Source organism: Bos javanicus, chromosome 2 (genome assembly GCF_032452875.1).
Source record: "Bos javanicus breed banteng chromosome 2, ARS-OSU_banteng_1.0, whole genome shotgun sequence".
Lineage (NCBI taxonomy): Eukaryota > Metazoa > Chordata > Mammalia > Artiodactyla > Bovidae > Bos > Bos javanicus.
Window position 1 is genome coordinate 69509900 of NC_083869.1, and position 27736 is coordinate 69537635.

At 41.6% G+C, this 27736-nt stretch overlaps 1 long non-coding RNA gene across 1 annotated transcript in view; it reads right to left on the bottom strand.

Moving 5' to 3' along the window:
* Positions 1 to 3018: 3018 nt before the first annotated feature.
* The window catches only part of LOC133261107 (uncharacterized), a 112951-nt gene continuing 88233 nt past the window's right edge, over positions 3019 to 27736 (bottom strand). The window contains exons 3-4 of the long non-coding RNA XR_009741026.1: positions 9673 to 9719; positions 3019 to 9077 (exon numbers count right to left, since the gene is read on the bottom strand). This is a non-coding gene — a long non-coding RNA (uncharacterized LOC133261107). The remainder of the gene's footprint in view (positions 9078 to 9672; positions 9720 to 27736) is intronic.

The window sequence follows — 27736 nt, forward strand, 5'->3', positions numbered from 1 at the left end:
AGACTAAGGAAGAAACTTTGACCTTCCTCCTAACCACCTAAAGGAATCTTGATAGAGGGCCTGTTCCCAGAATACATTAATCACCGCAAAAGATCGGCAAGGAATACGGGTGAGGTGCAAGCGGCTCAGTAGAATCCACCTGCAGGAGGCGCAGGTTCAATCCCTCGGTCAGGAAGATCTCCTGAAGAGGAAATGGCTACCCACTTCAGTATTCGTGCCTGGAGAATCCCATGATCAGAGGAGCCTGGCGGGCTACAGTCCATGGGGTCACAGAGAGTAGGACCCGACTGAGCACACACACACGTGGTCGGGAAACTGGGCCTAGAGATCAGAGTCCACTCTGCGTCCCATTGTCTCTGTAGGGCTCAGCAAACCTTTTTATTTTTTTACCAAACATTTGCCTTTCCAACCCCATGTGAATTTCCTTCCTCCCCTTTGAAGTCCCAACCTCTACCCCCAACATCCCCTTTAGTCTTTAGCTGAAAATGGTATTTAAGGTCTCCCATTTGGCAAGTGATGCATTGTAACAGGTACAGATTGTCAACTTGAAACACACACACACACACAACGTGAAAGTTTCGAGTTAAGTTTTATTTGGGGCAAAATGAGGGCTGCATTCTGAGAGACGGCACCTCATGTAGCTCTGAGAAACTGCTCCAAGAGGCAGGGGGCTGGTCAGTATCTATGTGATCTTGGTGAAGGAGGAGTACATACAATCAAGCATATTTGTTTTTTCAGAAGGTTTCCACTAGTCTCTTGAACCTTTTGCTAGTCATGAGAAACAGTCATCATCATGAAGGATTTTAGTGCTTTTTCTAGATATGGGATGATACCAGAATTGGGCTCATAAAATCAGCTCCTGAAAATACCTAACTATCTGAAGACCTGTTCCACCAAACGCTCCCCCGGCCCCCAGCACAAAATGCCTCATTTCTGCTCTCCACCCTGAACTACTTTCAGGGGGATGTTGAAAATCAGCAGCAGCAGCAACACATGATTTAATCCTTGCAGAGGTAGATGGCAAGTGCCAATTTGTAGTTCACAATGTGCTATTAAACTTTTGTTTGATCTTCCCCTGTTAATCTGTCTTGTGTCAATTTAATTCTTGGACCAGATAGAAGACCTAGAAAGACAGAGGAAAATGTCTCCCCCTCCCTCACTCCACACACAATACCACAGCAGTAGAATCACATCTGTCTAATGGCCTTTTGTTTAATTAATTAACCCCACCATGGCAAGCATTGCCTAAAACAGCCACTTCTAATTGACTTCTATTTAGCTTTTAAAGTCACATGGGTAATATATGAGTAGGGTCTCTTCCCTAAAAACAACAAAAAGACAAATAACAAAAACTCTCAACTATTACAGATAAGATTCAACTCCAATTGGGCCATCACCTCAATCCTATCTTCTGAAGACAACCACTTCTATCTCTTGGTGTCTTGCTCCAGAGCTTCTCCTTCCATTTACATCCACATATGTGGACCCATGAAATACAGAGTACTATTATATGAAAGTAACTTCATATAAACAGTGTCATACATTGCTCTGCAGCTCAATTTTTTTACTTGACAGTACATCTTTGGACTACCTTGGTGGCTCAGATGGTAAAGAATCTGCCTGCCAATGCAGGAGATGTGGTTTTGATCCCTGGGTCTGGAAGACACCCTGGAGAAAGAAATGGCTACCCACTACAGTATTCTTGCCTGGAGAATTCCATGAACAGAGGATCCTGGTAGGCTACTGTTCACGGGGTTGCAAAGAGTCAGACATGATTAAGCAACTTAACAGACCACACACATCTCAGAGATCTCTGATCGAACATAGAGAGCTACCTCATTGATTTTAAACAAAGCAGTATGTTCAGTAGCATGACTGTGCCATATCTTAAGAAGACATTCCCCTGTTGTTGGGGATTTAAGTCATGAGTGGCTTTTTTATGTATGTCTTCCCATGACGTGTGGTGGTTAAGTTCAGTTGAGTCATTCAGTCGTGTCCATCTCTTTGCAACCCCACGAATTGCAGCACGCCAGGCCTCCCTGTCCATCACTAGCTCCCGGAGTTCACCCAAACTCATGTCTATCAAGTCGGCGATGCCATCCAGCCATCTCATCCTCTGCCGTCCCCTTCTCCTCCTGCCCCCAATCCCTCCCAGCATCAGAGTCTTTTCCAATGAGTCAACTCTTCGCATGAGGTGGCCAAAGTACTGAAGTTTCAGCTTTAGCATCATTCCTTCCAAAGAAATCCCAGGGCTGATCTCCTTCAGAATGGACTGGTTGGATCTCCTTGCAGTCCAAGGGACTCTCAAGAGTCTTCTCCAACACCACAGTTCAAAAGCATCAATTCTTTGGTGCTCAGCCTTCTTCCCAGTCCAACTCTCACATCCATACATGACCACTGGAAAAAGCATAGCCTTGACTAGACAGACCTTTGTTGGCAAAGTAATGTCTCTGCTTTTTTTTGGCAAAGTAATGCTATCTAGGTTGGTCATAACTTTCCTTCCAAGGAGTAAGCGTCTTTTAATTTCATGGCTGCAATCACCATCTGTAGTGATTTTGGAGCCCCAAAAAATAAAGTCTGACACTGTTTCCACTGTTTCCCCATCTATTTCCCAGGGGACCAGATGCCATGATCTTCATATTCTGAATGTTGAGCTTTAAGCCAACTTTTTCACTCTCCTCTTTCACTTTCATCAAGAGGCTTTTTAGTTCCTCTTCACTTTCTGCCATAAGGGTAGTGTCTTCTGCATATCTGAGGTTATTGATATTTCTCCGGGCAATCTTGATTCCAGCTTGTGCTTCTTCCAGCCCAGTGTTCCTCATGATGTACTCTGCATAGAAGTTAGATAAGCAGGGTGAGAATATATAGCCTTGACATACTCCTTTTCCTATTTGGAAGCAATCTGTTGTTCCATGTCCAGTTCTAACTGTTGCTTCCTGACCTGCATACAGATTTCTCAAGAGGCAGGGCAGGTGGTCTGGTATTCCCATGTCTTTCAGAATTTTCCTTATTGTGATCCACACAGTCAAAGGCTTTGGCATAGTCAATAAAGCAGAAATAGATGTTTTTCTGAAACTCTCTTGCTTTTTCCATGATCCAGCGGATGTTGGCAATTTGATCTCTGGTTCCTCTGCCTTTTCTAAAACCAGCTTGAACATCTAGAAGTTCACGGTTCACGATAGCTGAAGCCTGGCTTGGAGAATTTTGAGCATCCCTTTACTAGCGTGTGAGATGAGTGCAATTGTGCGGTAGTTTGAGCATTCTTTGGCATTGCCTTTCTTTGGGACTGGAAGGAAAACTGACCTTTTCCAGTCCTGTGGCCACTGCTGAGTTTTCCAAATTTGCTGGCATATTGAGTGCACCACTTTCACAGCATCATCTTTCAGGATTTGAAATATGGTGGTTACCCAGGCATATTTAAGAACCTGAGATAGGACAAACCTCTGAGGATTAGCCCAGAAAGTGTCCCAGGAGAGGAGGGTGCAATGCCTGTGACTGATGCTGAGACTCGGAATTTCTGTCTGACGATTCTCATCCTACTTTCCTCAGTGGCCACAGACCAAATTTGTTAGAAACTGAGAAGTCACAGTTAAAGCAAGACACAACCCATCTTCCTATTTAGAGAGGAGACAACAAAGAGAAACACACTTAAAAGTGGAATCAAATCCCTCCCTGGAATAACTAAAGCAATTAGTCCTTAAAGACTGAGTAATCCATGCACCCAAAATCCAAACCAACTTGAAAGGTTAATATTGATCAAGTATGGAAATTTCAGCTCTATGGACCAAGCGAGGAGGTTTTGGGAAATAATCAGTGAATATTCATTTGTAGGACTGATGCTGAAGCTGAAACTCCAATACTTTGGCCACTTGATGTGAAGAACTGACTCATTGGAAAAGACCCTGATGCTGGGAAAGATTGAAGGCAGGAGGAGAAGGGGAAAACATAGGATGAGACAATTGGATGGCATCACCAACTCAATGGACATGAGTTTGAGTAAGCTCCAGGAGTTGGTAATGGACAGGGAAGCCTGGTGTGCTGCAGTCCATGGGGTTGCAAGGACTTGGACATGACTGAGTGACTGAACTAAACTCATTGTAAGTATTTATAACGTTTTTCTTTGTTTTAAGCAAATGAGAAAATAGATGAATTTCATATCTAGTCCAAAAAAGATGATATTGGCCAAGAAAATCTACTGAGCTGGACAAATGAAATCTACTACATCAGAAGACGATGAAATTAATTTTATTCACCACCCTCAGGTGCATGCTTGAGTGCTCAGTCATGTTCATCTCTTTGTGAACCCATGGACTGTAACCCACCAGGCTCCTCTGTCCATGGGATTCTCCAGGCAAGAATACTGGAGTTAGTTGTCATTTCCCTCTCCACAGGATCTTCCTGACACAGGGATCAAATTCACATCTCCTGTGTCTCCTGCATTGCAGGTGGATTCCTTACCACTTGAGCCATCGGGGAAACCCATTCACCACCCTTACCATTTCAGTTAATTTTGGATTGCATGAAGCTCCAAAAGACATTAGATTGCAGTCTGCTTGTTTCCCACCAGCTATGTGTGGGGAATTCCTACAATTCCTTCCTGACTCTGTCTAGCATCCCCTGCTGCAGGACTGCTCCTTCCCTCCCAAGCCAATTTCAATACCAGCAAACCAGTGCATCCATATCTAGATATCATAGCACTTCTTGTTTGATGTTCAAACGAACTATATGTAAGCTTTTTCAGAGGAGTCACTGTGGTGTGTGCATTGTGTTCCTCCAATATAACATAGTTTCTAGCACATAGACAGTTTTCAATAAACGCTTATTGACCTGAAGATCTCTAAGGAAAGAGAGTACTCTTCTCATTCAATAATCACTAAAGGTTTACAGAAATCAGACACAGGGGAAAGCAGTAAGTCAGTAACTCATTTCATCAATTCACCTGGTAACTCCTTAAGGAATTAACTCTAAGAAATAAAGGTTTTTCTTTCCTTCATTAAATTCAGCATACTTCCTAGAATCTCCTAGAGTTTCATATTAAGGATTCTCAGTTAATTGAGTAGACTTTTGAATCAAAGACCTCAACAAAAGGGTCTACAATTAATTACAGCAGTAAGATCTAACACAGCATTTTCACTTTTTCTAAAAAGCACCTTTCCATTTGATAAATAAAAGCTCTCAGGTCACTGTCTTCGAAATTCTTCTGTGCCTCTTACAATGGGTTGAAGAAATGCCTCACATGTCTTGGTAAGAACCTCTTGGCTGTCTCAAGAGCTGAGCTGAGGTTCTGGAGACTAGAAACCACTTCTGGTGCTCCCTTTATGAAAGCTCATGACCTTAGGCGTATATATCAACTCCTGTTCCTCAGCTTCCCCATATGAAAAATAGGAATAATAATCTTGCCTACCTAATCAAGACTATCAGCTTCAATTCTTCTTACACCATGACCAAGCATCACTGCAGCTGTTGGAGGCTTCCTCAGCACTGCTCGTGTACACATTCCCATTAAGAAAAATATTTGATGCTGCTGTGGTGGCCTACATATTCTAAAAACGACCACAGCATATCTCTAGCTTCACATACTCTTTCAGTATTTTGCCACTTCCCCCATGGAGAGTTGGAATCTATTTCCCCTTCCCCTGACTCTGAACAAGTCTTCATGATGGTTTCTGTAAACAGAATATATGAAAACCATGTTGCATAAGATTTGAGGTTAGGTTTTAAAAGGTGACATATCTATCCATCCTTTCATCCCTCTACCCATTCTTCAATATGTTTTATTTTTTTGGATGCATTTCAAAGTAAGTTGCAAAGAGAATTCCCTGGTGGCCCAGTGGTTAGGACTCCAGTCTTCCCACTGCAGGGAGCCCAGGTTCAATCGCTGTATGGGGAAATAAGATCCCCCAAAACACATGGTATAGCAAAAAAAATGGAGACATCAATACATTTCATCCCTAAATACTTCAGCATGCACGTCACTAAGTAGAGCCTAATATTTATTTGCAGTTCTATTTTGGCAAAATATATGTAAAGTGAAATGTACAAGTCTTACATGCCCAGCTGATGAACTTTATTTCTTGATCTCACTCATTGATATTTGGGGTTGTTTGTTACCAGAGCATAACCCAGCCTATCCTTGATGATTCATCTATTTTATGCTATGATGTCACTCCCTAGTTTCCTTAAATCTTTCCTTCAGTCTGCCACACATGCAGCCTGGAATTGGTGGACTGGGGGGAGGGGAGGGCCAAGGAGGCCTCCAGTCTAGTGATGTGGTAACAAAATGGGACAGTGCCAGAGTAGTCAGAGCTCAAGCAGAGATTAAGAACTCTAAACAAGCAGACTGGTGTGAGAGGCAACTTGAAGAATTGCAAGTATTCCTTCTCCTTCTCTCCACTCCCACCAAGACTACTAGAAAATATTGGAAGGGAAAATATAAGAGTATCCCCTTATACCCTGGCTGGGGATTATAGCCAACTTGACTTGACTTTGCTGGCCTGGTTGATTAACCTTTCCTCCTTGAACACTTTCTTGGTTTGGCCACCAGGATCACCCTCTCTCCTGATTTTCCTCTTGCCTTCCTGGATACTCATTTTCAGACTCCAGTTTCTCCTCACTTCTAAATGTTGAGGCACTTCAGAGACCAATGTCTGCATCTCTTCTCTTTGCCTTCCATACTTACCCCTTTACAGATCACATCTAGCTCCATGTCTATAAATACAATCAATATGATAAAAATTCTCAAATTTACATCTCCAGCATGGATTTCTCCCCTGAACTTCAGACTTAATAATCTGACAGCCAAGCTAACATCACTACCATTAAGTGTAACAGGCACCTCAAACTTAACATGTCCAGAATGGAACTCCTGATCATTCCCCCAACTTTCATTCCTCTTGTTGTCTTCCCCAACTAGGTCATGTTCATGGCAACTTTCTCCTTACAGTTGCTCAAGCCCAAAACCTTGTAATTGGCTTAGATCTCTCTCTCTCTCTGTCTCTCTGTCTCCCCCTTCTCTGTCTCTATCTATCTTTATCTTTCTTTATCTTTCTCATTATTATGTTAAGATTCAGTCTTATCTTTACCTTTAGAGTTTATCAAGATTCTGATGATTTCTAGACAGTTTTACCCCTACTGTCTTGGCTAAGCTATCTCCATCTTTCCCCTGGATTATGTCAATAGATTCCCCATAGGTTTTTCTGACTCTATCTTTGACCTCAACAATCTATTTTCAGCCTATCAGCCTGAGCAATTTAGTTACACGTAAGTGAGAACACAGCATGCTTCTGCTTACACCTCTCCAAGGATTTCCCGCTCACTGAGCTAAAGTCCTTACCAAGCTATAAAACCCTGCCTGATTTGGTCTCCCCTTACCTCATAACCTCATCTCCTTCTCTACTCCCTCTCATTCACTGCTCTCCAAACACATGTGTCCCTTGTCTATTCTCAAATATATCAAGCACCCTCCTGCCTGGCCTAAATCAAGAGAGTGTTCTGCTAACCTAATTAAAAGGTGTACTCAGTCACAGGGGCTTCCCTGGTGGCTCAGCAGTAAAGAATCCGTGTGCAATGCAGGAGACAGGGATTCAATCCCTGGGTCAGGAAGATCCCCTGGAGGAGGGCATGGCAACCCACTCCAGTATTCTTGCCTGGAGAATTCCATGGACAGAGGAGCTTGGTGGGCTACAGTCCATGGGGTCACAAAAAGTCAGACATGACTGAAGCAACTTAGCAGGCAAGTACTCAGTCACAGGTGCTCAGAATATCAATTATGTCCACAAGGATGAGACTGATTTTCTCCTTCTAATCTGCAGGTATCAATACAAAGGCAGCAATCTGCTTTTATGGACACAAGAGGACCTGTCATAGCTCTAAGCTTTGCATCCACTTTGCATCTTCCCATGGGACTATCCAAAAGAGAAAGCAAGGGAAGTAGTAGCAAAGGGGCTTGTATCTCAAGTGCCGTATCTTATCAGAAAGGCAAAGCTTTTCCAAAGGGCACCAGCAAACCTCCTCTCACACAGCTCACTGTACAGCATACCCAGTAGCAAAGGGGAAGGTAATTACTGAGAACTAAAATATTACCTGCCGTATCAGTAAACAAAGGATGTTGCAGCCATCAAGTCATCACACTTCAGCTGCTGAGATGGTGACCCCTGAGGGAACTCAGCATGGAGACAAGGATGGGGTTTGTCTGCAGCCACTCAACTGTGCATCCAGAGGAGACACAGGATGAGAAAGCACAGCACACTGGCCCCAGGCAGCTGAGGTGCATATCAAAGGAATGATTTTAGTGAGCCTAGAATCTTGCATCTTCCCATACATAGGAAAGTGCTAAATTCCTTAACCTGAGATATCTGGTTTTCTTTCATTAATAGTAATCTTTTGCTGCTGCTGCTGCTGCTAAGTCACTTCAGTCGTGTCTGACTCTGTGCAACACCATAGGCGGAAGCCCACCAGGCTCCCTAATAGTTCAGTTGGTAAAGAATCCGCCTGTAATACAGGAGACCCCGGTTTGATTCCTGGGTCAGGTAGATCCTGTTCCAACTATCTGGTTTTTGTTGCAAAATCTCCTGGATATCCTGCCCCCCACCTCTGTTGTCTTTTTAGAACAGTTTTCTCAGTGTTATCTGAGATGCTGATCCTGGACTTGAAGTCCTCAGAAAGTCCACCAAATAAAACATAACTCTCAACTTTTAGGTTGTGCATTTTCTTCAGATGACATTACCATGATAGTCACCATCCACCTCACCGAGTCTGAGCGCGTTGTGGCAACATCAAGCAGACACTGTAGGAACAAAGGAGGAATGGGACAACCACTAGATTCATAAAGAGGAGCCCTGAGCTCAAGACTTGCTCTGCTGTGAACTTTATGACATTTATAAGTACTGCCTCCCTTGTAGATCAGTTTCCTCACCTGCAAAGTGAGGCTTAGCTAGCCATTCCCTTCCAGATACAATTTTCTCTTATTCTGTGAACTTCCATGTGTCGTTGTAAAGATTTGAGTCTTCCTATGTACCACTCCTCATGTATGTATACATCTCCTGAAATGATGGAAACACTGGGGTGTCCTTGATCATCTATTTTAAAAAGAGAAGGGAAGTTTTAATGAGAACATTCTGTACTGCTAGTACCCTGCTGGTCTTCAAGAATAAAGGATCTTTTTCTACTATTACTGGCATTTAAAGAACAGCCTTGCAGATTCAGTAATTAGGTCTCAAAATTATTCAGCATAAAATTATGGCTTCCCAACAATTATTCTAGTGAGGAAGTTAGAATGACCCTCTCCTATCTGTGTTGCTAACAGTAATTCCTAGCCATTATCTTATTACTCAATTTAAAAACGAGAAGATGGAGACCATGAGACCAGGATTTCTGTCATTACCAGAATACAGTATTAAAGTTCTTATATGACCATGTGAATAGGCTTGGCCACCTGCTCTCTTAGAGTCATTTGTGCTGAGAAGTGGAAAACAAATAGTGAGCTCCAAAACATCCAGGGGAAGGCATAGAAAGATTAATCTATTTGTTGAAGATGAGAATGAAAAAAAATAGAGGACTAAATCACGTGTTTTTAGTTATTGCATGAATAAAGCAACAAATAAATCAAATGCTTTGCCAGAACAAATCAGCCATCTTACTTCCTTGCTCCCTCTGCCTTTGGCAATGACTCACCTTGACTATTATCATTTGTTGGCCCCACTTCTTTGATTCTCATTTTCCTGCAATAGAAATTGCAAAAATACTTAGAAAGAGAAAATCACAGTTCAGCCTTCTGCCCTTGCACACAGAGATTCTTTCAGCTCACCTCTTACCTGAGTGGAACTAACATTGATTCAGGTAAGCCCTCCCTCAGCAGCTCAGTTTCCATAGGGTGTGTCAACCTTACCCCCCTTACCTAGCTGTTAGGGTCTCTGGATTCATCCTGCAATGCTGACACAAAATGTAAATACCTTAAACGTTTGCCCAGAACATTAAACATGCGCTGGCTTCTGGTATTTATCAAAAGCTGAATTTAAAGAAAAATAAGTGTTTTTGGAGAATGTGTAAAATCTATCGTTTTTATCCTTCCATCCAGATATTCTCAAGTTCACTCTTAAATTAAGCTAGACAAGCAGAAATTGTGAACAAAGACTGTTTTTGCCCCCTTTTCCTTTGCATACTGACTTGGGCTTTGGTGTGACATCATCAGTCTACATTGAGAAACACAAGAGACACCCCAGTGGAATCCCAGGTCACTACACAGAGGATGCTGAGGACACTGCTGTATTATATGGTGTGCTCCTTAGAGTGAATCCAAGAAAGAATGTTATTCTTACCATAACATCAAAATGAATTGTGCCTCTCCTTAGAGATGGATTTGTTTTTATTCTCATGTACTCTAAATAGTATAGCCAATCAGATGTTCCTTCTCATTTAGTTACTAGAATACTTACAGAACAATCTGAGGCCCATCTGTTTCAAGAGTAACAGATTGCATACCCTGCATTTTTGTTTTGCCTTCATTCCCGGCTTTTTTTCATACCTCCACCAATAACTTTTCTTTTTGTTTCTAACCTAATTCTTTTATATATGTGTGTGTGTGTGTGTGTGTGTGTGTGAATATATATATATATATGGGTATAATTGCTTTACAATGTTATGTTATACAACAAAGTGAATCAGCTAAATATATTATATATGTATATATATGTATATATATATATATATATACCCGCCTCGCTTGTGGGGCTTCCTTGATAGCTCAGTTGGTAAAGAATCCACCTGCAGTGCAACAGACCCCTGTTTGATTCCTGGGTTGGGAAGATCCCCTGGAGAAGGGACAAGCTACCCACTCCAGTATTTTGGCCTGGAGAATTCCATGGACTGTAGAGGCCATGGGGTCGCAGAGTCGGACATGACTGGGCAGCTTTCACTTTCACTTTTGCTCATGGACCTCCCTCCCCTTCTCTATCCCACCCATCCAGGTCATCATAGAGCACTAAGCTGAGCTTCCTATCCTTTAGAGCAGGTTCCCAGTAGCTATCTATTTCATACACAGTAGCGTATATATGTCAATCCTATTCTCCCATTTAGTCCCACTCTCCCCTTACCCCACAGCATCCACATGTCTGTTATCTATGTCTGTGTCTCTGTTTCTGCCCTGAAAATAGATTCATCTGTACCATTTTTCTAGACCCCACATATATGCATTAATATATAACATTTATTTTTTTTTTCTTTCTGACTTACTTCACTCTGTATGACAGATTCTAGGGCCATCACTCCCAAATTTGTTCTACAAGGTCACCATCACCCTGATACCAAAACCAGATAAAGATGTCACACACACGAAAAAAGAAAACTACAGACCAACATCACTAATGAACATAGACACAAAAGTCCTCAACAAAGTACTAGCAAACAGAATCCAACAGCCACAAGATCATATACCATGATCAAGAGGAATTTATCCCTAGAATAAAAGGATTCTTCAATATACACAAATCTCAATTAATCCTATTTATGGTGTTTTGAAAAATTAAATGTACTCTTTTAAGTGATTTGAATCATTTATGGATAATGCAGCTTCCAAGTAATGTCAAACCCTTGCAACCTCACGGACTGTAGCCCACCAGGCTCCTCTACCCATGAGATTTTCCAGGCAAGAATACTGGATTGGGTTGCCATTTCCTTCTCCAGGTTATCTTCCCAATTCAGGGATTGAACCCTGGTCTCCTGTGTGGCAGGCAGATTCTTTACCGACTGAGCTACCAGGGAAGCTCAGGGAAACTTTATGAGTAATAGAGGGAGAGAAATATATTAATCTGTTCAGACAAACTAACATGAAAGTCAATCTTACCAAATTTTAAGAAGTATTTTAGATGTGGTTCTGCTTCCCAAAACCTCTGGGAGACATGGTAATATGCACGAGATAATCTGATGATTTCCTCATAAGTGCCAACTAACCAGTGCTTCAGCCCACAGTGGCTCAAGCATCTTTGGGAAGGCTGTGTTTAACAATTGTGCAGAGGAATAACTAATGGTGGGAAGCAACATGGCAACTGAGTATTGGCATAGAACTGGGAGAATGAAGGCTAATCAGATCAGATCAGTCGCTCAGTCGTGTCCAACTCTTTGCGACCACATGAATCACAGCACGCCAGGCCTCCCTGTGTATCACCAACTCCCGAGTTCACTCAGACTCACGTCCATCGAGTCAGTGACGCCATCCAGCCATCTCATCCTCTGTCTTCCCCTTCTCCTCCTGCCCCCAATCCCTCCCAGCATCAGAGTCTTTTCCAATGAGTCAACTCTGGAATGAAGGCTAATATTGTGTGTTTTATTAAACATACAACTTTTTGCCAAAGCCCAGCCTTAGCATGGTAAGGAGCAACATGTGAAAGATTCCAAAAGTTTGACTAAAGGAAAGTTGATGGCACAGAATGTCACGTCAGAGCAAATCAGATAGTGTGTGATATCCATAACAATTCCACACAAATGTAATCCACCACCTTAGTTGATTAGATCATGTAATTGTCACATGTATAGATTAGGAAGCTTCACTTTTACTCAGAATGAAGAAAGTTTAAGATTGAAAATGAAAAATACAAATTGCTGGTAATATCAGCTGCTGTAAAGACAAATATAGCTTGCAAAATTGTTAAAGGCTAAATCTTTACATTCTCTGGACTGAATATTGGGAGGCAGGAGGTGGGATCTACAATGGATGTAATTCAATTCTTGTATTATATGTTGCTAAAATGACATTGCCTGATATCAAAAATTCTTATGAAATAAAAAAACATCATCAGAAATAAAATGCAAGTCTTGAAAAATTGCGCCTTCCATCCCAGCCTCATTCCAAATCAAAATATGTACCTCTTTTATTCATAAAATGATACATATACTTATGAATAAAAGTGCGAAGCTGGGCATTTTGAAATGAGTTATCTAACCTCTGAAAGCAAATAAGATCATTTCCTTTCACATCTCTTCACTCTTAGCAATTACCTGACTGAATTTTAACCTGACTCTGAACAGGGAGGGAGCATCTCTTTGGCCTGGCTGAATAATACAGCATCTATATGCATGTTTTCTTCCTTTCTAAAAGCCTATCTCTTAATAAGATTTTTTATTAATTTCTTCAACAGATTTCCACCATCAGATGTGCTGGTCATGTATCACAAATAGCCCACATTTTAGTGGTTACTGGTCATTATGTAAGTGAAGAGGGAAACATCTCCTTCTGTGCAACTCAATGATTTAATAATTATTAATGAGACATGATGGCTTTGTACATTTCTGACAGATGATTAAGTTCACTATAAACGTTTAACATTGCTCTCTGAGGCCTGGAGATGTGATGCCAGACACCTACCCATCCTTCACATAATCAGAAAAGACAAATTGGATTATGGCAATATGGCATATTATTGATTTTTTTGTAATTATTTACAAACTGCAGGTAAAATGTAAAATGAGAAAAAGCATGTATGATGATGGCAGGTCAATATACTTGAAAGATTTCCCCCTATACTCCTTTGAAAGCAATTTATCTTGTAGGCAGTGGTGTTAGGATAAGTCAGGCCAGCTTCTTGAGCTGTCTTCTTGCATCAAGCTCTGGATGGCTGGAGGAGCCTCATCTTTACCCTTTCTGTCAATCCTTGCACACAGGAGCTTTGACCCACAGACCAAAGTTGCCAGTCAAGATCACTTCAAATTTTGTTAAATATAGATTCTTGAACCTCTCCTCACCCAATTAAACCAGAATCTCTTGAGGTAGATATGATCTTGGGTAGCCTCAGTGTTAAAAAGAAAGCTGAGCACCGAACAACTCATGCTTTTGAATTGTGGTGTTGGAGAATACTCTTGGGAGTTCCTTGGACTGCAAGGAGATCAAACCAATCAATCCTAAAGGAAGTCAACCCTGAGTATTCATTGGAAGGACTAAAGATGAAGCTGAAGCTCCAATGCTTCGGCCACATGATGTGAAGAACTGACTCACTGGAAAATTATGTAAACGAAGAGGGGAACATCTGCTTCCCAGACCCTGATGCTGGAAAAGACTGAAGGCAGGAGGAGAAGTGGGCAACAGAGGATGTGCTGGTTGGATGGCATCACCAACTCAGTGGACATAAGTTTAAGCAAGCTCTGGGAGTTGGTGACAAACAGGAAAGCCTGGTGTGCTGCAGTCCATGGAGTCGCAAAGGGTTCACACGACTGAGCGACTGAATTGAACTGAACTGAGCCTCTGGCTTTGGCCTGCAGTGATAAAGCAGCGTTTGAATTTCCAACCAGAGGTTGGGAAAGCATCAAATCCTAGCCACTAGACCAATGATCAGTGACAAGGCCCTGGCCCTTTGACTTTGCACAAAGGGACTTTCAGAAAGAAAGTAGTGAAACAAGCAGTGTTTATTAGGAGGAAAAAAAGAAAAAAAAACTACAGTATGTGGGGATAGACACGTGGCAGAACTCAGAGAAAGTCCCTGAGTCATGCCCTCAGGGTAGTTTAAGTTACTTTTATGGGACATTTCTTCCAGTTTTCCTTTGCCCAGTCATTTTGATTTGCCTAGTTCACAGTCCATATTTGGAATATTTCAGGATCTTCCCATGTGTATGTGCACATCTCTTACCCAAGGTGGATCTACCAAAGAGGGCTACAGGTATGATCACTCACCTAGAGCCAGATATCCTAGAATGTGAAATCAAGTGGGTCTTAGGAAGCATCACTACCAACAAAGCTAGCGGAGGTTATGGAACTCCAGTTGAGCTGTTTCAAATCCTAAAAGATGATGCTGTGAAAGTGCTGCACTCAATATGCCAACAAATTTGGAAAACTCAGCAATGGCCACAGGACTGGAAAAGGTCAGTTTTCATTCCAATCCCAAATAAAGGCAAGGCCAAAGAATGTTCAAACTACCACACATTGCACTCATCTCACACACTAGCAAAGTAGTGCTCAAATTCTCCAAGCCAGGCTTCAAAAGTATGTGAACTGTGAACTTCCAGATGTTCAAGCTGGATTTAGGAAAGGCAGAGGAACCAGAGATCAAATTGCCAACATCTGCTGGATCATCACAAAAGCAAGAGAGTTCCAGAAAAGCATCTACTTTTGTTTTATTGACTACGCCAAAGCCTTTGACCGTGTGGATCACAACAAACTGTAGAAAATTCTTAAAGAGATGCGAATACCAGACCACCTGATCTGCCTCCTGAGAAATCTATATGCAGGTCAAGAAGCAACAGCTAGAACTGGACATGGAACAACAGATTGGTTCCAAATCAGGAAAGGAGTACATTAAGGCTGTATATTGTCAGTCTGCTTATTTAACTAATATGAAGAGTACATCATGAGAACTGCTGGGCTGGATGAAGCACAAGCTGGAATCAAGATTGCCGGGAGAAATATCAATAACCTCAGAAATGCAGATGACACCACTCTTATCACAGAGAGCAAAGAGGAACTAAGAGCCTCTTGATGAAAGTGAAAGAGGAGAGTGAAAAAGTTAGCTTAAAACTCAACATTCAGAAAACAAAGATCATGGCATCTGGTCCCATCACTTCATGGCAAATAGATGGGGAAATAGTGGAAACAGTGGCTGACTTTATTTTGCGGGGCTCAAAATCACTGCAGATGGTAATTGCCGCCATGAAATTAAAAGACGCTTGCTCCTTGGAAGAAAAGTTATGACCAACCTAGACAGCATATTAAAAGGAAGAGACGTTACTTTACAAACAAAGATCCATCTAGTCAAAGCTATGGTTTTTCCAGTAGTCATGTACAGATGTGAGAGTTGGACTATAAAGAAAGCTGAGCACTGAAGAATTGATGCTTTTGACCTGTGGTGTTGGAGAAGACTCTTGAGAGTCCCTTGGACAGCAAGGAGACCCAACCAGTCCACCCTAAAGGAGATCAGTACTGAATATTCATTGGAAGGAGTGATGCTGAAGCTGAAACTCCAATACTTTGGCCACCTGATGTGAAGAACTGACTCCTTGGAAAAGACCCTGATGCTGGGAAAGATTGAAAGCAGGAAGAGAAGGGGATGACAGAGGATGAAATGGTTGGATAGCATCACCAATGCAATGGATGAGTTTGAGCAGGCTCTGGGAGTTGGTAATGCACAAGGAAGCCTGGTGTGCTGCAGTCCATGGAGTCGCAAAGAGTTGGACACAACTGAGTGACTGAACTGAATTGAACTGATGGGTAGAGCAACTCTTAACATAACTCCCCTTTTAACTTTCAAGGAGCTCTTCTGCATATTTGTGGTTGGGATGGTCTCCTGACTTCAAAAATGAGAAATATATGGTTGGGATAGGGCCTAGCCTCATCTCTTAATTGTCCTGCTATCCTTGTCTTAGAGATTTGGTCCACAGAGAATGAATCTCCTAACTCTTTACCCTGGGTAGAGCCCATCTACCTCCTGCCTCAGTCAGAAGTATCAGTACTTTATTTCTAACTTCAAATGTTTCTAAAATATAGCCAGACTTGGAGAACCCCTACATACCATGGGCTTCCAAGTGGTGCTAGTGGTAAGGAATCCACCTGCCAGTGCAGGAAACACAAGAGAAGGAAGATCCCCTGGAGTAGGAAATGGTGACCCACTCCAGTACTCTTGCCTTGAAAGATTCCATGGACAGAGGAACCTAGTGGGCTATGGTCTATGGAATCACAAAGAGTGAGACATACGGAGCATACATACACACAATATATATACCATCTGCTGTGCCATATTCAAAACATGAACCCAAAATTCTTTGACAGGCCTCTCATTAAGAGGAGCAGTCTAGGGCCCCTCATCTAGAATCTGATCTCCATGACAACTTGACCAAAACATTAAAGCAAAAGTGACACCACGCCAGTTTCCAAGATCAGTCCTTACCAACTGGCAGCTTCTATTTCCTTCTTGTCTCTTAAGACTTCATTCTTGGAATCTAGCTACCATACTCTGAGGAAGCCCAAGCAGCCTGCAGGGAGGGGGGGCTCATTTGGAGAGAAAAGGAGGCTCTGACCAAGAGTTTAGCTGAGCCACCAGACTTACAGCTCTATGAATGAGCCACCTTGGAAGTGACTCACAGTAGGCAGCGCACAATAAACTTGTCCAAGGTCTCATCACAGAGACATGCTGTCCCTGCCAACCCCTGGCCAGACTTCAGATTCAGGGGCAAAATAAATAAACATCATTATTTTAAGCCATTAAATTATGCAGTGGTTTGTTAGGCAAGAAATAACCAGAACATCTGTTTACCCAACTGGTGTCATGGAGAGGGATTTGCTTTTTTAAAAGTTGAATGACAAGCATTAATGGGCTTAATGCTTTTAAAAAATGCAGGCTTTGGGGTGGTCCCAAGATGGTGGAGGAATAGGGTGGAGAGACCACTTTCTCCCCCACAAATTCATGAAAAGATCATTTGAATGCTGGGCAACTTCCACAAAACAACTTCTGAACACTGGGGGAGAACACTAGGCACCCAGCAAGGCAGCCCATTATCTTTGAAAAGAGGTAGGACAAAATATAAAAGACGAAGAGACAAAAGAGTTAGGGACAGAGACCTGACCTGGGGAGGGAGTCATGAAGAAGTTTCCAAACAGTAGGAAATCCTGTCACAGGTGGGTCTATAGGGAGTTTTGGAATCTCAGAGGGCAACATAACCGGGAGGGAAAAAAAAAAAAACACACACACACACACAAAGAATATGCACCTACCGCAACTGCCAGCAGAGAAGTAGCCCAGATGCTCATGTCCTCCACCAGCAAGCAGGGGCTGGACAGGGAGGCGCAGCTGCATAATCAGAGCTTAGAGTAAGGACCAGGCTTGAATGCTCTGAGAATGATCTGAGGGAGCCAACGTGAGATAGCAACTCAAACTGTGGGAGCACCAGAGAGCAAAAAAAGAGAGAACTTTCCTGTGAAAGGCTCTAACGCACAGCCTGGACTACTCACAGAACAAACGATTGAGCGAATACCAAAGGAGAGCTGCTGCTGCTGCTGCTGCTAAGTCGCTTCAGTCGTGTCCGACTCTGTGCGACCCCATAGACGGCAGCCCACCAGGCTCCCCCATCCCTGGGATTCTCCAGGCAAGAATACTGGAGTAGGTTGCCATTTCCTTCTCCAATGCATGAAAGTGGAAAGTCAAATTGGATTCGTTCAGTTGTGCCTGACTCTTAGCGACCCCATGGACTGCAGCCTACCAGGCTCTTCTGTCCATGGATTTTCCAGGCAACAGTACTGGAGTGTGGTGCCATTGCCTACAGCTAGCTGGTTGCATACAGCCCCCTCCCTCCGCCCCCCCACCCAGGCCACCCGCTGCCAGAGGCAGAAAGGCATGTGAACGACAGCCAGAGCCGGAAGGCAAGAGGCTGCTGCAATCTCAGCCCCAGAGACCAGCGTCCTCCACCAAACTGTGAGCAGGCTCCCGGTTGCTAACCATGTCTTCCTGGGACCCTAGATGGTTGACATCTGCCAGGAGGGTCAGAGCCTGAGATCAGCTCCCCAGAGGAGACACACAGCACACTTGAGACGGTGCTCTCACGGCACACTCGGGAAACCCAGTGGCTGGGAACAAGGAGGTGATTAAGATGCACAGCCCACCTGGGACAGTGTGCTAACCAAGCACCTGGTTGTCTTAGCTGCTCAGACCTGGGAAGAGCACAAAATGCACACCCAACTGAGTCTGTGCCCTTGCAGAGTACCCGAGAACCTGAGCAGCTTAGACCTGGGAAGTGCACGAAATGCAGACCCTACTTTGGACAGTGCCCCTGCAGAGCACCCTAGAGCCTGAGCAGTGTAGACCCAGGAAGCACATGCCACAGTGAGCTGGGGCAAACCCAGTGTGGTCCAGACACTGCGAACACTCCCCACACACACAAGCGATATTTGTCTGCAGTGTCTCTCCCTCCCCACAACACAACTGAACAAGTGAGCCTAAATAAGTGACCACCTTCACCCGCTTGTGTCAGGATTGAAATTAGACACTGAAGAGACTTGCAAAAAAGGAAGCCAAAATACACAAAGAAGAGGGAACTGCTCTGGAAGTGACAGGGGCAACAGATTAAAACCCTGTGGTTGACACTGACTAAGCATTGGAGGGGGCCTATAGACTTTGAGGACAACTACAGGCTGGAACAAGGAACTATCTGAAACTGAACTGACCCCACACTGCCCACAACAGCTGCAGAGAAATTCCTAGATATATTTTACTGTTATCACTTTTTAATTTTTTTTAATTTCTTTATTACTCCTTTAATTTTCATTTTTATAACATACTATTATCTTGCAAAAAAAAAGACCCTAGTTTTAAAGCAAATTTCACATATATATTTTTGTTAATTTTTGTGATTGATTTTGTTCGTATTTTTAATATTGTTTTTTTGAGAATATAACCTCTACTCTAGATTTTTAATCTTTGCTTTTTTGGTATTTGTTATCAGTTTTGTACCTTTAAGAAGCTAATATTCAGTATCCATTTTCACTTAGCAGTGTGATTACTGGCTTGACTGCTCTCTCACTTTTGACTCTGCCTTTTCTCTCCCAGGTCACCTTTATCTCCTCCCTCCCCTTTCTCTTCTCTGTGTAACTCTGAATCTCTCTGGGTGTTCCAGACTGTGGAGAGCACTTAGGGAATTGATTACTGGCTATATTGCTCTCTCCCCTTTTGACTCCCCCTCTTCTCCTCCTGGTTACCTCTATCTCCCTCCTCCCTCTTCTCTTCTCCATGTAACTCTGTGAATCTCTCTGGGTGTCCCTCACTGTGGAGAATTGTTTCACCATTAACTTAGATGTTTTATCATCTATGCTGTATGGATGGAGAAGTCTTAAGTCTACTTTAAAAATAATACTGAAAGCCAGAGGCAGGAGGCTTAACTCCAGAAATTGAGAACATTGGAGAATGCCTGATTCCAAGGAACATTAATAGACAAGAGCTCACCCAAAAGCCTCCATACCTACACTGAAACCAAGCTCCACCCAAGAGCCAGCAAGCTGCAGAGCAGGACATAAAACGCTAATTCTCCAGCAAAGCAGGAACACAGCCCTAATCATTAAAAGACAGGCTCCCCAAAGCCATGCCAAACCCATAGACACCCCAAAACTCACTATTGGACACTTAATTGCACTTCAGAGAGAAGAGATCCAGCTCCACCCACCAGAACACAGATGCAAGCTCCCCTAACCAGGAAACCTTGACAAGCCACTAGTCCAACCCCACTCACAGGGAGCAGGCTCCCCAATAAAGAGGAACCACGAACTTCCAGCCTACAGAAAGGGTACCCCAAACACAGCAATATAAACAAAATGAAAAGGTAGAGGAATATTCAGCAGGTAAAGGAACATGATAAATGCCCACCAAACCAAACAAAATAGAAGGAGATAGGGAGTCTACCTGAAAAAGAATTCAGAATAATGATAGTACAGATGATCCAAAATCTTGCAAACAAAATGGAGTTAAGGATAAATAGACTAGAGACAAGGATTGAGAAGATGCAAGAAATGTTTAACAAGGACCTAATGGCACCCCACTCCAGTACTCTTGCCTGGAAAATCCCATGGACAGAGGAGCTTGGTAGGCTGCAGTCCATGAGGTCGCTAAGAGTCAGACACAACTGAGCGACTTCACTTTCACTTTTCACTTTCATGCATTGGAGAAGGAAATGGCAACCCACTCCAGTATTTTTTCCTGGAGAATCCCAGGGACAGAGGAGCCTGGTAGGAGGCCATCTATGGGGTCACACAGAGTCGGACACGACTGAAGCGACTTAGCAGCAGCAGAAGAAGAAGAAATAAAGAAGAGCCGATCAATAACGAATAATGCAGTAAATGAGATCAAAAGCACTCTGGAAGGAATCAGCAGTAGAATAACTGAGGCAAAAGATAGGATAAGTGAGGTGGAAGATAGAATGGTGGAAATAAATGAAGCAGAGAGGAAAAAAGAATTAAAAGAAATGAGGACAACCTCAGACACCTCTGGGAAAATGTTAAATGCCCCAACATTCGAATCATAGGAGTCCCAGAAGAAGACAAAAAGAAAGGGTGTGAGAAAATACTTGAGGAGATAATAGTTGAAAACTTCCCTAAAATGGGGAAGGAAATAGCCATCCAAGTCCAATAAAACCAGAGAGTCCCAAACAGGATAAACCCAAGGCAAAATGCCCCAAGATACATATTAATCAAATTAATGAAGATCCAACACAAAGACCAAATATTTAAAGCAGCAAGGGAAAAGCAACAACACACAAGGGGATCCCCATAAGGATAACAGCTGACCTTTCAATAGAAACTCTTTAAGCCAGAAGGGAATGGCAGGACATACTTAAAGTGATGAAAGAGAAAAACCTACAGCCCAGATTACTGTACCCAGCAAGGATCTCATTCAAATATGAAGGAGAAATCAAAATCTTTACAGGCAAGCAAAAGCTTAGAGCATTCAACACCACCAAACCAGCTCTTCAACAAATGCAAAAAGATCTTCTCTAGACAGGAAACACAGAAAAGGTTTATAAACTCGAACCCAAAACAACAAAGTAAATGGCAGTGGGATCATACTTATCAATAATTACCTTATATGCTAATGGGTTGAATGTCCCAACCAAAAGACAAAGACTTGCTGAATGGATACAAAAACAAGACCCCTACATATGCTATCTTCAAGAGACCCACCTCAAACCAAGGGACACATACAAACTGAAAGTGAAGGGCTGTAAAAGATATTTCATACAAATGGAGACCAAAAGAAAGCATGAGTAGCAATACTCATATCAGATAAAATAGACTTTGAAATAAAGACTGTGAAAAGAGAAAGAAGGACACTACATAATGATCAATCTAAGAAGACATAACAATTATAAATATATATGCATCCAACATAGGAGCACCATAATATGTAAGGCAAATACTAACAAGTGTGAAAGGGGAAATTAACAGTAACACAATAATAGTAGGAGACTTTAATACCTCACTCACACCTATGGATAAATCAACCAAACAGAAACTTAGCAAGGAAACACAAAGTTTAAATGATACAATGGACTAGTTAGACCTAATTGATATCTATAGGATTTTTCACCCCAAAACAATGAATTTCATCTTTTTCTCAAGTGACAAAGAACACTCCAGGATAGATCACATCCTGGGCCATAAATCTAACTTTGGTAAATTCAAAAAATTTAAATCATTTCAAGCATCTTTTCTGATCACAGTGCAGTAAGATTAATGTCAACTACAGGAAAAACAACTATTAAAAGTACAAACATACGGAGGCTGAACAACATGCTTCTGAATAACCAACAAATCATGGAAGAAATCAAAAATGGAATCAAATATTGATAGAAACAAATGAAAATGAAAACACAGCAACCCAAAACCTATGGGAGTCAGTAAAAGCAGTGTTAAGGGGAAGGTTCATAGCAATACAAGCTTACCTCAAGAAACAAGAGAAAAATCAAATAAACAACCTAATTTTACACCTAAAGCAACTAGAAAAAGAAGAAGTGAAGAACCCCAGGGTTAGTAGAAGAAATAAATCATAAAAATTAGAGCAGAAATAAATGAAAAAGAAACAAAGGAGGCTTTAGCCAAAATCAACAAAGCTAAAAGCTGGTTCTTTGAGAAGATAAATAAAATAGACAAACCATTAGCCAGACTCATCAAGAAAAAAAGGGAGAAGAATCTAAATCAACAAAATTAGACATGAAAATGGAGAAATCACAGCAGACTGCACAGAAATACAAAGGATTATAAGAGACTACTATCAGCAATTATATGCCAATAAAATGGACAACTTGGAAGAAATGGACAAATCCTTAGAAAAGTACAACCTTCCAAAACTGAACCAGGAAGAAATAGAAAATCTTAACAGACCCATCACAAGCATGGAACTAGAAACTGTAATCAAAAATCTTCCAACAAACAAAAGCCTGGGACCAGATGACTCCACAGGTGAATTCTACCAAAAATTTAGAGAACTAACACCTATCCTACTCAAACTCTTCCAGAAAATTGCAGAGGAAGGTAAACTTCCAAACTCATTCTATGAGGCCACCATCACACTAATACCAAAACCAGAGAAAGATGCCACATAAAAAGAAAACTACAGGCCAATATCACTGATGAATGTAGATGCAAAAATCTTCAACAAAATTCTAGCAAACAGAATCCAACAACATATTTAAAAATCATATATCATAACCAAGTGGGCTTTATCCCAGGGATATAAGGATTCTTCAATACAATTTGCAATTTGCAATTCTTCAATTTGCAAATCAATCAATGTGATACACTGCATTAACAAATTGAAAGATAAAATACATATTTCAATAGATGCAGAGAAAGCCTTTGACAAAATTCAACACCCATTTATGATTTAAAAAAAAAAAAAAACCTCTCCAGAAAGCAGGCATAGAAGGAACATACCTCAACATAATAAAAGAAAGCCATCTACAATAAATCCACACCAAACATTATCCTCGATGGTGAAAAATTGAAAGCATTTCCCCTAAAGTCAGAAACAAGACAAGGGTCCCCACTCTCACCACTACTGTTCAACATAGTTTTGGAAACTTTAGCCACAACAATCAGAGAAGAAAAAGAAATAAAAAGAATCCAGATTGAAAAAGAAGAAGTAAAATTCTCACTGTTTGCAGATGACATGATCCTCTACATAGAAAACCCTAAAGACCCCACCAGAAAATTACTAGAGCTAATCAACAAATAAGTAAAGTTGCAGATATAAAATTAATACACAGAAATCCCTTGCATTCCTATACATTAACAATGAGAAAACAGAAAAAGAAATTAAGGAAACAATCCCATTCACCATTGTGACAACAAGAATAAAATACTTAGGAATAAATCTACCTAAAGAAACAAAAGACCTGTATATAGAAAACTGTAAAACACTGATGAAAGAAACCAAAGAGGACACAAATAGATGGAGGAAATATACCATGTTCATGTATCGGAAGAATCAATATAGTGAAAATGAGTATACTACCCAAAGCAATCTACAGATTCAATGCAATCCCTACCAAGCTGCCAACGGTATTTTTCACAGAACTAGCACAAATAATTTCACAATTTGTATGGAAATACAAAAAATCTTGAAATTCCAAAGCAATCTTGAGAAAAAAGAATGGAACTGGAGGAATCAACCTGCCTGACTTGAGACTATATTACAAAGCTACAGCCATCAAGACAGTATGGTACTGGCATGAAGACAGAAATATAGATCAATGGAACAAAATAGAAAGCCCAGAGATAAATCCACGCACCTATGGCCAGCTTATCTTTGACAAAGGAGGCAAAAATACACAGTGGAGAAAAGACAATCTCTATAACAAGTGGCGCTAGGAAAACTGGTCAACCACCTGTAAAGGAATGAAACTAGAACACTTTCTAATACCATACACAAAAATAAACTCAAAATGGACTAAAGATCTAAATGTAAGATCAGAAACTATAAAACTCCTGGAATAAAACATAGTCAAAACACTCTTTGATATAAATCACAGCAGGATCCTCTATGACCCACCTCCCAGACTAATGGAAATAAAAACAAAAATAAACAAATGGGACCTAATTAAACTTAAAAGCTTTTGCACAATGAAGGAAACTATAACCAAGAAAAAAGACAGCCTTCAGAATGGGAGAAAATAATAGCAAATGAAGCAACTGACAAAGAATTAATCTCAAAAATATACAAGCAGCTCTTGCAGCTCAATACCAGAAAAATAAACCCAATCAAAAAATATGCCAAAGAACTAAACAGACATTTCTCCAAAGAAGACATACAGATGGCTAACAAACACATTAAAAGATGCTCAACATCACTCATTATCAGAGAAATGAAAATCAAAACCACAGTGAGGTACCATGTCATGCCAATCAGAATGGCTGCTATCAAAAAGTCTACAAACAATAAATGGTGGAGAAGGTGCGGAGAAAAGGGAACCCTCTTATACTGTTGGTGGGAATGCAAGCTACTACAAGACCTTTTAGAACTAACGCCCAAAAAAGATGTCCTTTTCATTATAGGGGACTGGAATGCAAAAGTAAGAAGTCAAGAAACACCTGGAGTAACAGACAAATTTGGCCTTGGAATATGGAATGAAGCAGGGCAAAGGCTAATAGAGTTTTCCCAAGAGAACACACTGGTCATAGCAAATATCCTCTTCCAACAACATAAGAGAAGACTCTACACATGGACATTACCAGATGATCAACACCGAAATCCGAATGATTATATTCTTTGCAGCCAAAGATGGAGACGCTCTATACAGTCAGCAAAACAAGACCGGGAGCTGACTGTGGCTCAGATCATTAACTTCTTATTGCCAAATTCAGACTCACATTGAAGAAAGTAGGGAAAACCACTAGACAATTCAGGTATGACGTAAATCAAATCCCTTATGATTATACAGTGGAAGTGAGAAATAGATTTAAGGGACTAGATCTGATAAATAGAGTGCCTGATGAACTATGGATGGAGGTTCATGACATTGTACACGAGACAGGGATCAAGACTGTCCCCATGGAAAAGAAATGCAAAAAAAGCAAAATGGCTGTCTGGAGAGGCCTTACAAATAGCTGTGAAAAGAAGAGAAGTGAAAAGCAAAGGAGAAAAGGAAAGATATAAGCATCTGAATGCAGAGTTCCAAAGAATAGCAAGAAGAGATAAGATAGCCTTCCTCAGCAATCAATGCAAAGAAATAGAGGAAAACAACAGAATGGGAAAGACTAGAGATTTCTTCAAGAAAATTAGAGATACCAAGGGAACATTTCATGCAAAGATGGGCTCAATAAAGGACAGAAATGGTATGGACCTAACAGAAGCAGAAGATATTAAGAAGAGATGGTAAGAATACACAGAAGAACTGTACAAAAAAGATCTTCACAACCCAGATAATCATGATGGTGTGATCACTCACTAAGAGCCAGACATCCTGGAATGTGAAGTCAAGTGGGCCTTAGGAAGCATCACTACGAACAAAGCTAGTGGAGGTGATGGAATTCCAGTTGAGCTATTTCAAATCCTGAAAGATGATGCTGTGAAAGTGCTGCACTCAATATGCCAGAAAATTTGGAAAACTCAGCAGTGGCCACAGGACGGGAAAAGGTCAGTTTTTATTCCAATCCCAAAGAAAGGCAATGCCAAAGAATGCTCAAACTACTGCACAATTGCACTCATCTCACACACTAGTAAAGGGATGCTCAAAATTCTCCAAGCCAGGCTTCAGCAATACATGAACCATGAACTTCCAGATGTTCAAGCTGGTTTTAGAATAGGCAGAGGAACCAGAAATCAAATTGCCAACATCCGCTGGATCATCAAAAAAGCAGGAGAGTTCCAGAAAAACATCAACTTCTGCTTTATTGACTATGCCAAAGCCTTTGACTGTGTGGATCACAATAAACTGTGGAAAATTCTGAAAGAGATGAGAATACCAGACCACCTGACCTGCCTCTTGAGAAATCTGTATGCAGGTCAGGAAGCAACAGTTAGAACTGGACATGGAACAACAGACTGGTTCCAAATAGGAAAAGGAATACATCAAGGCTGTATATTCTCACCCTGTTTATACTTCTATGCAAAGTACATCATGAGAAACGCTGAGCTGGAAGAAGCACAAACTGGAATCAAGATTGCAGGGAGAAATATCAATAACCTCAGATATGCAAATGACACCACCCGTATGGCAGAAAATGAAGAGGAACTAAAAAGCCTCTTGATGAAAGTGAAAGAGGAGAGTGAAAAAGTTGGCCTAAAGCTCAGCATTCAGAAAACTAAGATCATGGCATCTGGTCCCATCACTTCATGGGAAATAGATGGGGAAACAGTGGAAACAGTGTCAGACTTTATTTTTGGGGCTCCAAAATCACTGCAGATGGTGATTGCAGCCATGAAATTAAAAGACACTTACTCCTTGGAAGGAAAGTTATGACCAACCTAGATAGCATATTCAAAAGCAGACATTACTTTGCCAACAAACATCCATCTAGTCAAGGTTATGGTTTTTCCAGTGGTCATGTATGGATGTGAGAGTTGAACTGTGAAGAAAGCTGAGCACTGAAGAATTGATGCTTTTGAACTGTGGTGTTGCAGAAGACTCTTGAGACTCGCTTGGACTGCAAGGAGGTCCAACCAGTCCATTCTAAAGGAGGTCAGTCCTGGGTGTTCTTTGGAAGGAATGATGCTGAAGCTGAAACTCCAGTACTTTGGCCACCTCATGCAAAGAGTTGACTCATTGGAAAAGACTCTGATCCTGGGAGGGATTGGGGGCAGGAGGAGAAGGGGACGACAGAGAGTGAGATGGCTAGATGGCATCACCGACTCTATGAACATGGGTTTGGGTTAACTCTGGGAGTTGGTGATGAACAGGGAGGCCTGGCGTGCTGCAATTCATGGGGTCACAAAGAGTCAGACACGACTGAGCTACTGAACTGAACTGAACTGAACTGAACAGCCACTAAGGAGAACAGTGTGGAAATTCCTTAAAAAACTGGAAATAGAACTCCCATACGACCCAGCTATCCCACTGCTAGGCATACACACCAAGGAAACCAGAATTGAAAGAGACACACATACCCCAATGTTCATCACAGCACTGTTTAAAATAGCTAAGACATGGAAGAAACCTAGATGTCCATCAGCAGACAAATGGATAATAAAGCTGTGGTACATATACATAATAGAATACTCAGTTTCAGTTCAGTTTGGTCGCTCAGTCATGTCCAACTCTTTGCAACCCCATGAATTGCAGCACG